Genomic DNA, 8,885 nt, shown 5'->3' with positions numbered 1-8,885 from the left:
TGTTGTTGTTGTTGTTTGTAAAATAAAAATGAGAATGAAACCTTTTTTAGCTTAAATTTCCACTAATTTAAGATAGTGATTAGCCCTTCGGTTGCTCTATGGAGTACCTGTAATCAGGGGATGGTTTCACTCAACTGCTCAGGATATCTTCCAGGTTTCCTGCCTCCAGCATGGTCTTAGCAAAGCACGATGCTCTTAGGGCCTCCTGCTCCAGAGGTAGACTGTTCAGCACTGCTGGTCAGTGCAATAAGCTCAAAAGGTCTATAATTAGACCAAAGGCTCCTCCTTGAGTGGGTGCTACATCACTGACGATAGAAGAAGTGCTTTTGTTTTTCTTGGTTCTAAATGATGTTAACAGACAGGAGTTTATTTCCTGAAATCTGCTTTGAAATGCCACTGGAAGCTGAGCAATTAGCTCCCTGGGAAACCTCAGCTTGTTGCTTTCATAAACCTTGAATATTATAACTTTACACTTAAACTCCAGGTGCATTTCAACTGTCTTCCTAGCTGAAGCTTTTCTGAGAAACTTTATTGTCTTCAAAAGGCTTGCATGTGAAAACAGTGATCAGAGGCGTGCTCTCAGACAAAAGGACTGACATACAATGCTTTCTGTATATAAAATGAAAGGTATAATGCTGCTTTCTATTCCTGTAAGTACTCTTCCAGCAAGAACCAACCTCCTACCACCAAGAGCTGCATGCAGCTCTCAGATGTCCTAGCTGAGCTACCAAGGTTCTAAGCTGAAATAGCGCTTGGAGGAGCTGAGCAACCTGCTCCATTGCCTGGGGCTGATGGGAGGTCTGGGGCTGCAGTGGGTCCTCAGAAGTCCTGCTGTGGGAACTTTTGGGCCTGCTGGATGTTTCTGGGTGCCTGGCTCTTTCTGGACTCTAAAAGAGTCCCCAGATTCTGCATTATTGTACAGCTTCATATGTTCTGTCCTCACCCCCGTCTGCCCCTGACATCAGCACTTAGAGCAGTCCAGTGGATCCTATGGGGAGAGGAGGTGTGGAGTAAAAATGCTGTATTTCCTTTAAAATGAAATAATTATTAAAGATAAATAGGAAAGGAAACTTACAGCTGCTTCAGAGTGGAAGCTGAACTGCCCACCCACTTTCTCGGTCCTCAGCTCTGTGAAGCACGTCAGCCCATTTCTAACTTGAGCCACATGATTTATCCCCCTGCCCAGCTTTGGTTGGGTGACTCATGGATTTCTAAGTTGGTCACGTCCTTCAGGATGCTGCTGCATTTAATGGAGCCTCTCCTTCCCTCCAGCTCAAGGATGAGGGATCAGAGCTGATGTCAAGCAAACAACTGGTCCTCCAGCATTTCGCCATCCTGCCTCCTGCCGAAGCTCATGTCAACATGTTCTGCTCTGGAAGCTGCATTGTGGTTTTGTTTGACAAGGAGTACAGAAGCATGCTGAATACTTCATGAAGGAAATAAGTAAAGCTTCTTTTTTTTTTTTTTTTTTTTTTTTTTAGTGAGGAAAACATATTTTCTCAATGTCTTGTTAACCTCTTGCTGTCCAGCTGGAGGTAATATTCCTACGCACTTAGGTTTACCTAAGAGTGATAGAGCTTTGATTTTAAGTTAAGGTAGAGAAGCATTTCGCTGTATGTAAAAGCTGAAGGACTTTGCCAGATGCACTCATTGGTGCTCCTCTGAGCCTGCTTTGCCTTCTGCACCCTCAACTCTAGAGATGGTATATCAGTGGGCATGGAGGAGGCTTTCACCAAGCTGTGAACTCCAATCTGTGCACTAGTGGCCTCCCGTTGGTGCTCTAAGCTTTCAAAGTGAAATTTTAGCTGTACTCAGCATATTGCTTTAGGTCTTAAGAATTTTCTAGGAAGTCCAGTGAGTGTTTCCATTTTGCTCCTTACAGATACTGGTTTATTTCACAGAACCCATAGAATGGTTTGGGTTGAAAGGGATCTTTAGGATCATCCAGCACCCATCCCCCTGCTACAGGCAGGGACTCCTCCCTCTAGCCCAGGTTTCTCACAATCCCATCCGGCCTGCCCTTGAATGCTTCCAGGAAGGGGGAATCCACAATCTCTCTTGTTCCATCTGGGCTTGTATTGTTTAAGGTGTCTGCTTAGGCTTGTGCATTAAACACTGCACCGTCCGAATTTCTCCTGCTGTTTCTGCCCAGGGAAACTGTGCAAATCAGGTCATCTTATACTACTTTCCACCAAAGGAGGAGGCCTCTAGACGTATCATGGGAAGAGATCTCAGTGGAGGTCCCTGCTTGTTTTAGGTCCTGAAGGTGAACAAGTGTTGTTTTCTCATCCCAACAGGTGACCTTGGCAGGTGCTGGGCAGCCCTGCACTGCTGTGTTTTCCTATCCGGTTACTTTCTTTTTTAAAACAACATCTGGCTGTCCTGCTCCTACACTCCATAAACCTGATTCTAAGTCCTATCTAATGTCAGGGAAGTCTTGGAACAGGTTGCCCAAGGAGGCTGTGGATGCCCCATCCCTGGAGGCATTCAAGGCCAGGCTGGATGTGGCTCTGGGCAGCCTGGGCTGCTGGTTGGTGACCTGCACACAGCAGGGGGTTGGAACTGGATGAGCATTGTGATCCTTTTCAACCCAGGCCATTCTATGATTCTGTGATGATTCTGATATGAAATGGCCTCAAGTTGTGCCGGGGTAAGTTTAGATTGGATATCAGGAAGAACTTTACAGAAAGGGTTGTTAAGCATTGGCATAGGCTCCCCACGGAGGTGGTTGAGTCACCGTCCCCGAATATGTTTAAAAACTGTCTGGATGTGGTGCTCAGGGACATAATTTAGTGGAGGGTTGTTAGGGTAGTATGGTTAGGTTGAAGTTGGACTTGATCTTGAAGGTCTTTTCCAATCTGAGCAATTCTATGGTTCCATCCGACATAGTTTTCAAATTAAAAAAATTCCTTGTTATCCATCTAATTTCTATGAGAGGAAATTCTATTAAATCTCCTGAAGAAAGTGCATTATAGCTGTACTTTCAGAAGCAGACCCTTGAATAAACTTTTTTAGTTATTTCGCATAACTTCCATTATGACTGTCATTATGAAGCAGATGAACATTTTCTTGAACAATTAGATGCGGGTGTATGGAATAAAGAGTGTAGTTCGCCTGAGATCATTGAAACCTATCTGTTTGGGTGATTCATTTTCTTCCAACTAGGCTGCCCATAATAAGCTTTTCTTCTCTGGCTTTGTCTTGTTTCTCATTTCAGTTGGCCACAATGCCCAAAGAATTGAAAGAATGTCTTTCCCCATGTCCTTGTGCTGTGACTGAGCCTGGCAAACAAAAAAATATAATCTATTTTTTTTTCTTCTTCAAGCTGAAAGGAGGAGGAGGAGGGGCAGATTAAAAATGAAATGTGCGCTGTTACCTGTGTGGCAGCAACTTAGGGCTGGTGGGCCCTTCTGACTTTGGATGCTCTGTATGGTCCAGCAGCCATATTGGGTGGAGCTGCGTGAAGACATGGGAATGCACAGAACTCCTCATCTCCTGCTGCCACTGCTTCGGTAAGTAGCTATGTTTGGCAGTTGACCTGGTGGAAAATCAAATGCAACTAAGATCACTACAAAAACAGGATGTCTGTAAACATCTTTCCCATGCCCCATGGTGCGGGTTTGCTTCCTGAGGCTTTGCTTGGGGTGTGAGTTCCTGGCAGCTGCTCTTTGGGGCTGGTGATGGCACTGCTGTGATGCTCACCCAGGCTCTGTGGTGTGTGAATCCAGCACTGAGGAGCCCCAGCTATGTACTGGGGAGGCACCTCCTTCCCAGTCTTACTGCTACACCCCACAGAGTGACTCTGACTGTGATCTCAGGTGGCGAGTGCCTGAATTTCCATCTTCTAATTATGGCTGTGCCTTGAAGCCTGCTATGAAATCACAACTGCACCTCATGCTGAAGCTCAGGAGTGGGTGTCACGAGTCCTCCTGGGAGAGCTCAAAGCAGGAGGAGTTTTTCCTGCACAGACAATGTGCATAAATATACCTGGATAATGAGAGATGGCGGATAGCACAGGAGGGTTTTGTTGAGGATCTTGTCACTTGACAAGTATGTATGTAGTGGGCTGAAGCCTTATTTCCATTGTTCATCCAAAATTAAACACTAGCTGCTTGTCAATCCCTTGCTGTTTTACCTCTTGTTGCAAGCAAGAACAACAGCAGCACAGCTAAAATTCATGTCTAGTGGATAGGATGTAAGTGTTCATTTCCTGGGGTGGTTATCATCCGCGTCCCACGTGGCAGTTTGATATTTAGCTGGTGCTGCTGCAAATGATATGGAAATCTCCTGGTCACCTCTAAGAACGCTTTGTACATCAGCTTGCAACTCAAGAAATTGCTGGAGAGCCTAAGAAAATAAAAAGCTTTCTTTGGTTCTTTTAAAACAGCAGAGGCAGCTGACTTGGGGTCTGCCCTGGGCTTCTTGCGGAGAGATATTAGCAGGGACTGAATTGAATGGAAGCTGCTGGAGAATGTGAGGCAAGGGAAAATGTTTTCATAAGAAAAAGAAATGGCAAAAACTTAGGGGAGAAAGCGGAGAATGCGAGACCTTGAACTGAGCCTCTTTGGGGAGGGGGGAATAAAAAAAAGGAGAAAAGTGCCTGCTTGAATAATAGACTAACTAGCGACCTTGAACATATACAGTGCGCATAATAAGAGTGAAACAAATGAATCCCTGAATATGAAGTCTTAGAATGGAGAATAATAATCACAAGTGACAAAATTAAAAAAAAAAAAGGAAAAGACACATAATTTAACGGGATAATGGAGGTTTGAACCATCCTGAGATGAGAGAATGATGGAAGGGATTTAACAACAGACTGGGCTAGCAAATGGCTTGGCTACAACTTGTAGTAAGAGGAAAGCCAGGACTTGTCTGCTCCAGAAGGATTGTACTGATTTATTCTATTAGTATATGGGTAAACTTGACTTTCTTCTCAGATTGCTGCCCAAATTTAGGAGCAGGAATCTGTCAGCTCTGTTCTTCTGTTCAGTCACCCCTCCTGACTGCTCTCCTTGTGATGCAGCCCAGCTCTGGCAGAGTGGCTGGCAGGGATGGTGACACCACTTGATGCTGTGGGGTGACAACAACTCACGTGGCTGCGGGATGTGATTCAAGGCTCACCACATCTATCTGCTGCTTCTGAGCTGAAAGTGACAATGCTCCCAGTCTGTGAGCAGCCTTCTCCTTCAGCTGATGTGAGTTTTTGTGGATGATCTGTTCATTGCTTTCTTGTGAGCACCGGTCTAACTCAGGCAGTCCCTGCCCCCATGGTACATTTCCAGGCTTTGTTTCGCCTTAAGTACGAGTGTTGCAGAATATTTAACCCTAAGGTGTGATACCTTCCACTTTTCCTGAACACATCCCATATATCTCTTGGTAGCTGTCTTCCACAGCTGCTTCTGATTTGACTTGAACATTTCCAGAAGTGTCTTAAACACCTTCAAATCATCAATGAAGATGAGAGACTCACCCCTGAAGTGTTCCTTTGCACTTATTCCTAGTTTGATTTCTTGTTAGTAGTCAAGAGTTACTTCTTTATGTTGGTGGTGCCAGCCAATTTGAGATCTACATTGCAAGAATTCCTCCTGGCTTTCTCTCTAATTGGTTGTTCATCAGTGGCTTTGGGTGGATGTTTTCCTTTAGCTTTTCTTTTCAACCTTTCTGTACTAAGAGCTTAGAAGATGGTCCTCCAGGCATTGCTCCTTGTGCCACACGTGTGGGTGGTGATGATGCCTCTATTTCCTACAGGTGGTTGTGCCCAGTCTTGTCATAGGTGCTGATGCCCATCTTCCCCATGGGTGCTGATGCCCAACCTTCTCCACAGGTGATGATGATGCTCAGCCTTCCAATGGATGGTGATGAAGCATCCTCATGGGTGGTGATGCCTCTACTGCCTCTCAGAATGGCAGCATCTGAGAGCAAGCGTTTCTGTTGACATCAGAAGTTAGTCTGGTCCTCTTCACTGCAGAGAGATGGGCAGCAGATGGCTTGCAGTATTGCTATATTGCAGTGTAGACCTCAACTACACAAAGGAAAAACAAACAAAAAAAAAAAACAAACGTGAGAGTTGGTGGGACTTAGTATCTCTTCCTTCTCCATCCCTTTCTGAAGCCACTGATCATTGGCATAGGAACCTATTGTCTGCATCAATGTGCCTTCAGCCAAGCTTCTCACATTTGGGTTAAAATTTATTGGTGGGTTTCTACCCTCTGAGATGCTACTTTGCTACCCAATGCTCCCTGCAGAGGACCCATTCCTTCACATAGCCATGAAGGCCCTGCCAGACTCCCCTTTGCTTTGTGTGGATCCTCGTGTTGTCCTCAGCTTTCACACCACAAAAGATTAAAGATAATACTAATACTAATCATATAAAAACGCCCTTCTGAGAATGGCCTGCCGGCTGATATTATGCCATATAAAGACTCTGTGAAATAGCCAGGGTAATTTACACTCATTAGGAGGAGAATGCAGTAGATTAAAGGTAGCAAGGGTGAATAGCTTCCCATTTTTGTCAAACTTGCCTAAGCTTTTATTCACCTGCTGAAGCCATTATTTTATAATAATAAAAAAGAGGAGAAAGAGCCTTGCATGAACTTGGGGAGAAAGGGAGAGAGTGCAAGCTAGGAGCTATTTTCTCAAGAGACAGAAATGCAGCATTATAGATTAAAGGTGAAAAGACAGCTCTCATTTAAATCAATCCACCTCTCCGAAGCATATTTATTCACAGATTAATTAGAGTTGCAAATGAAAATGATCTGGTTGGTGGGAACGTTACCGAGGCCTTTAAAGTGCGGGAGTGAAGATTAAAAGGAAGCACACTTACCCTTTCCTTATGATCTAAAGAGGAGATCAAAAGAGTCGGTGTCAAATTAACAGCCCTGATGATTTCTCTCCTCTTTTAGCTCCTCGTTTATTATCTCAGGCTCGTGTTGATACATGCAGGATGAAGACCTGCTTTTCTGCACGGCTGGCGCGTGATGTGTGTAGGGTCTCTTTAGGATCAGTGAGGAAGGTTCAGGGCTACCTGAACAGGGATAGGTTGCCAATTGGAGTAGGCAGGAGAAATTGTATCTTACGTACTGGGATATTGCAAGGAATTGGTAAGGCTGCAGTGATACAGCACCGTGAAAATGCAGATTCATTTGCCCAATCTGTGGTTGAAATGTTGACCGCACTATCGTGCCATTTTGGAAGAAGACACTAAAGGTGAATTAGCATCAGAAAAGTAACGTAGCCCCGTTATGGGCTCTAAACCTCTTTGTTGGAGATGGGATTAAGAGTGTTGCAAAGTCCACTCTCACGTGGATTGCAGGCTCTCATTGGTTAAAATGGTACCAGGTTGAGTATGCAGTAGCGCATGACACACATTACTGAGTGTGATACAGTAATCAGAAAACCTGACTTGATGTTTTGACAAGATTATGGATAATTTAGTTGGTATTTAGCAGGGCAATTTGACTGCCCTCCAAATATATTGTATGGTAAGAGTGGCTGTAAATTAAAATAGCCTTCTCTGTTTTCATATTTGTTCTTCATTTTCAGGCACGTTTCCAGCCACAGACAGAAAAGACCAAGCTCACTGCACCAAGCAAATGAGAAGAAAAAGATTAATAGCATCACTCTCCAGGAAAAACTTCATCTTCCTGTCCTCATCTTGCCCTATGGAGCATGTTATCAACTCAAGAAACTCCCAATAGGAGAGAAAGCAAGTTCACACCCAGCTCTCTGCAGCCCCAGGCTGGAAGATAGCTCTGCTTAGAGAATCACTGAAAAGGCAGCAGAAATAAATTTCCCTCCCTGAGCTTTTCACAGCACAAAAGCTATGCTTAAACATGCTAGGAAGTGGCATTTTGCAAAAAAAAGTTCATTTTAATATCAGCTTGTTTAAAAATCGATCTGAATGCTTTCTTATTTTGTTCTTAAGAATAAAGAGAGAGGAGCAAGATGGGACACCCCAAAATCATTTTCCATAGGCACATCTCATCTGTTTTCTGGATTTTGGAAGCTGGAAAATTTTTAATCTCATTTCTTTTTTTCACAAGGTGGCCTCACCTGTGCAGTGAGGGCTGATCTGTCCCACTGCAGAATGGCTCTGCTCTGGTGCTTTGGATTTGAATTCAAGTTTCCAAAGAGGGAAATGGTAGCAATAGGGCAGACAAGGCTCACAATGTTGTCCTCCAAACAATCAGGCTCTCCTTCTGTTTGCGAACACGCAAAAATACTATAGATGCTGCAGATGTAATGTAAATGCACTTACTGAAGTATTTTTTTTTTTTTCTCTGAGTCCTATTAAAAAGAAGAAATGAGAAAGGCAAAACCAGCTGAATCCTCTATTTGTCTGCTCTCAGCGTGGGCAATGCAGAATGGCCCTGAAGCACTTAGGGGAAGGAGGAGAAGCAGCAGACAGATGTATTTTCCAGCTCTTTCTGCAACCAGACAAAAGCTTTCATTAAGGACTGCCATTTGGGCAGCTTCCCTGTGCTCACTGCTTAATAAAAAGGCTGCCTGTGGCATGGAGAGGCTAAGCTGGGGTCACGGGGCAGCTTGTGGGCATATGGTAGAGTCCATCCCAAGGCAAGGAGGAGTCTTGGCTAGATCTTGGTAGTCTTCTTACATCTATAGGTGGTGGCGAATCCAAATTTAGCCATGTGTTCTTGCACCTGGTCATCTTTTGCATGGGAGATGTGCCCCAAGCTTCTGAAGTTTAATAATTTTTCCGCTGAGTTGGGTGCTAAACTGGCACCTTTGACAGTAGAGAGGTCATCAGCACTTCTCAGGAGCATTACAAATGGGTCACAAGTGGAGGCAGCAGAGCTGATCGAGGCAGCAACCGCAATGATCTGGCATCGCTGTGGCACAGAGCAGCTATTTCCATGAAGCTG

General features: G+C 44.4%; 1 long non-coding RNA gene across 2 annotated transcripts; it reads left to right on the top strand.

Annotated features, from left to right (window-relative positions):
- Positions 1–1,122: 1,122 nt before the first annotated feature.
- Positions 1,123–8,577, top strand: LOC104912600. Of its 2 annotated transcripts, none has more exons than XR_794774.2 (3): positions 1,123–1,443; positions 3,326–3,512; positions 7,546–8,577. It is a non-coding gene; the product is annotated as an uncharacterized LOC104912600 (long non-coding RNA). The 2 variants fall into 2 exon arrangements; XR_002118341.1 differs by lacking the exon at positions 1,123–1,443 and adding an exon at positions 2,618–2,650.
- Positions 8,578–8,885: the final 308 nt, after the last annotated feature.

Source organism: Meleagris gallopavo, chromosome 11 (assembly GCF_000146605.3).
Source record: "Meleagris gallopavo isolate NT-WF06-2002-E0010 breed Aviagen turkey brand Nicholas breeding stock chromosome 11, Turkey_5.1, whole genome shotgun sequence".
NCBI lineage: Eukaryota > Metazoa > Chordata > Aves > Galliformes > Phasianidae > Meleagris > Meleagris gallopavo.
This window is presented reverse-complemented; position numbering and strand designations above follow the sequence as displayed.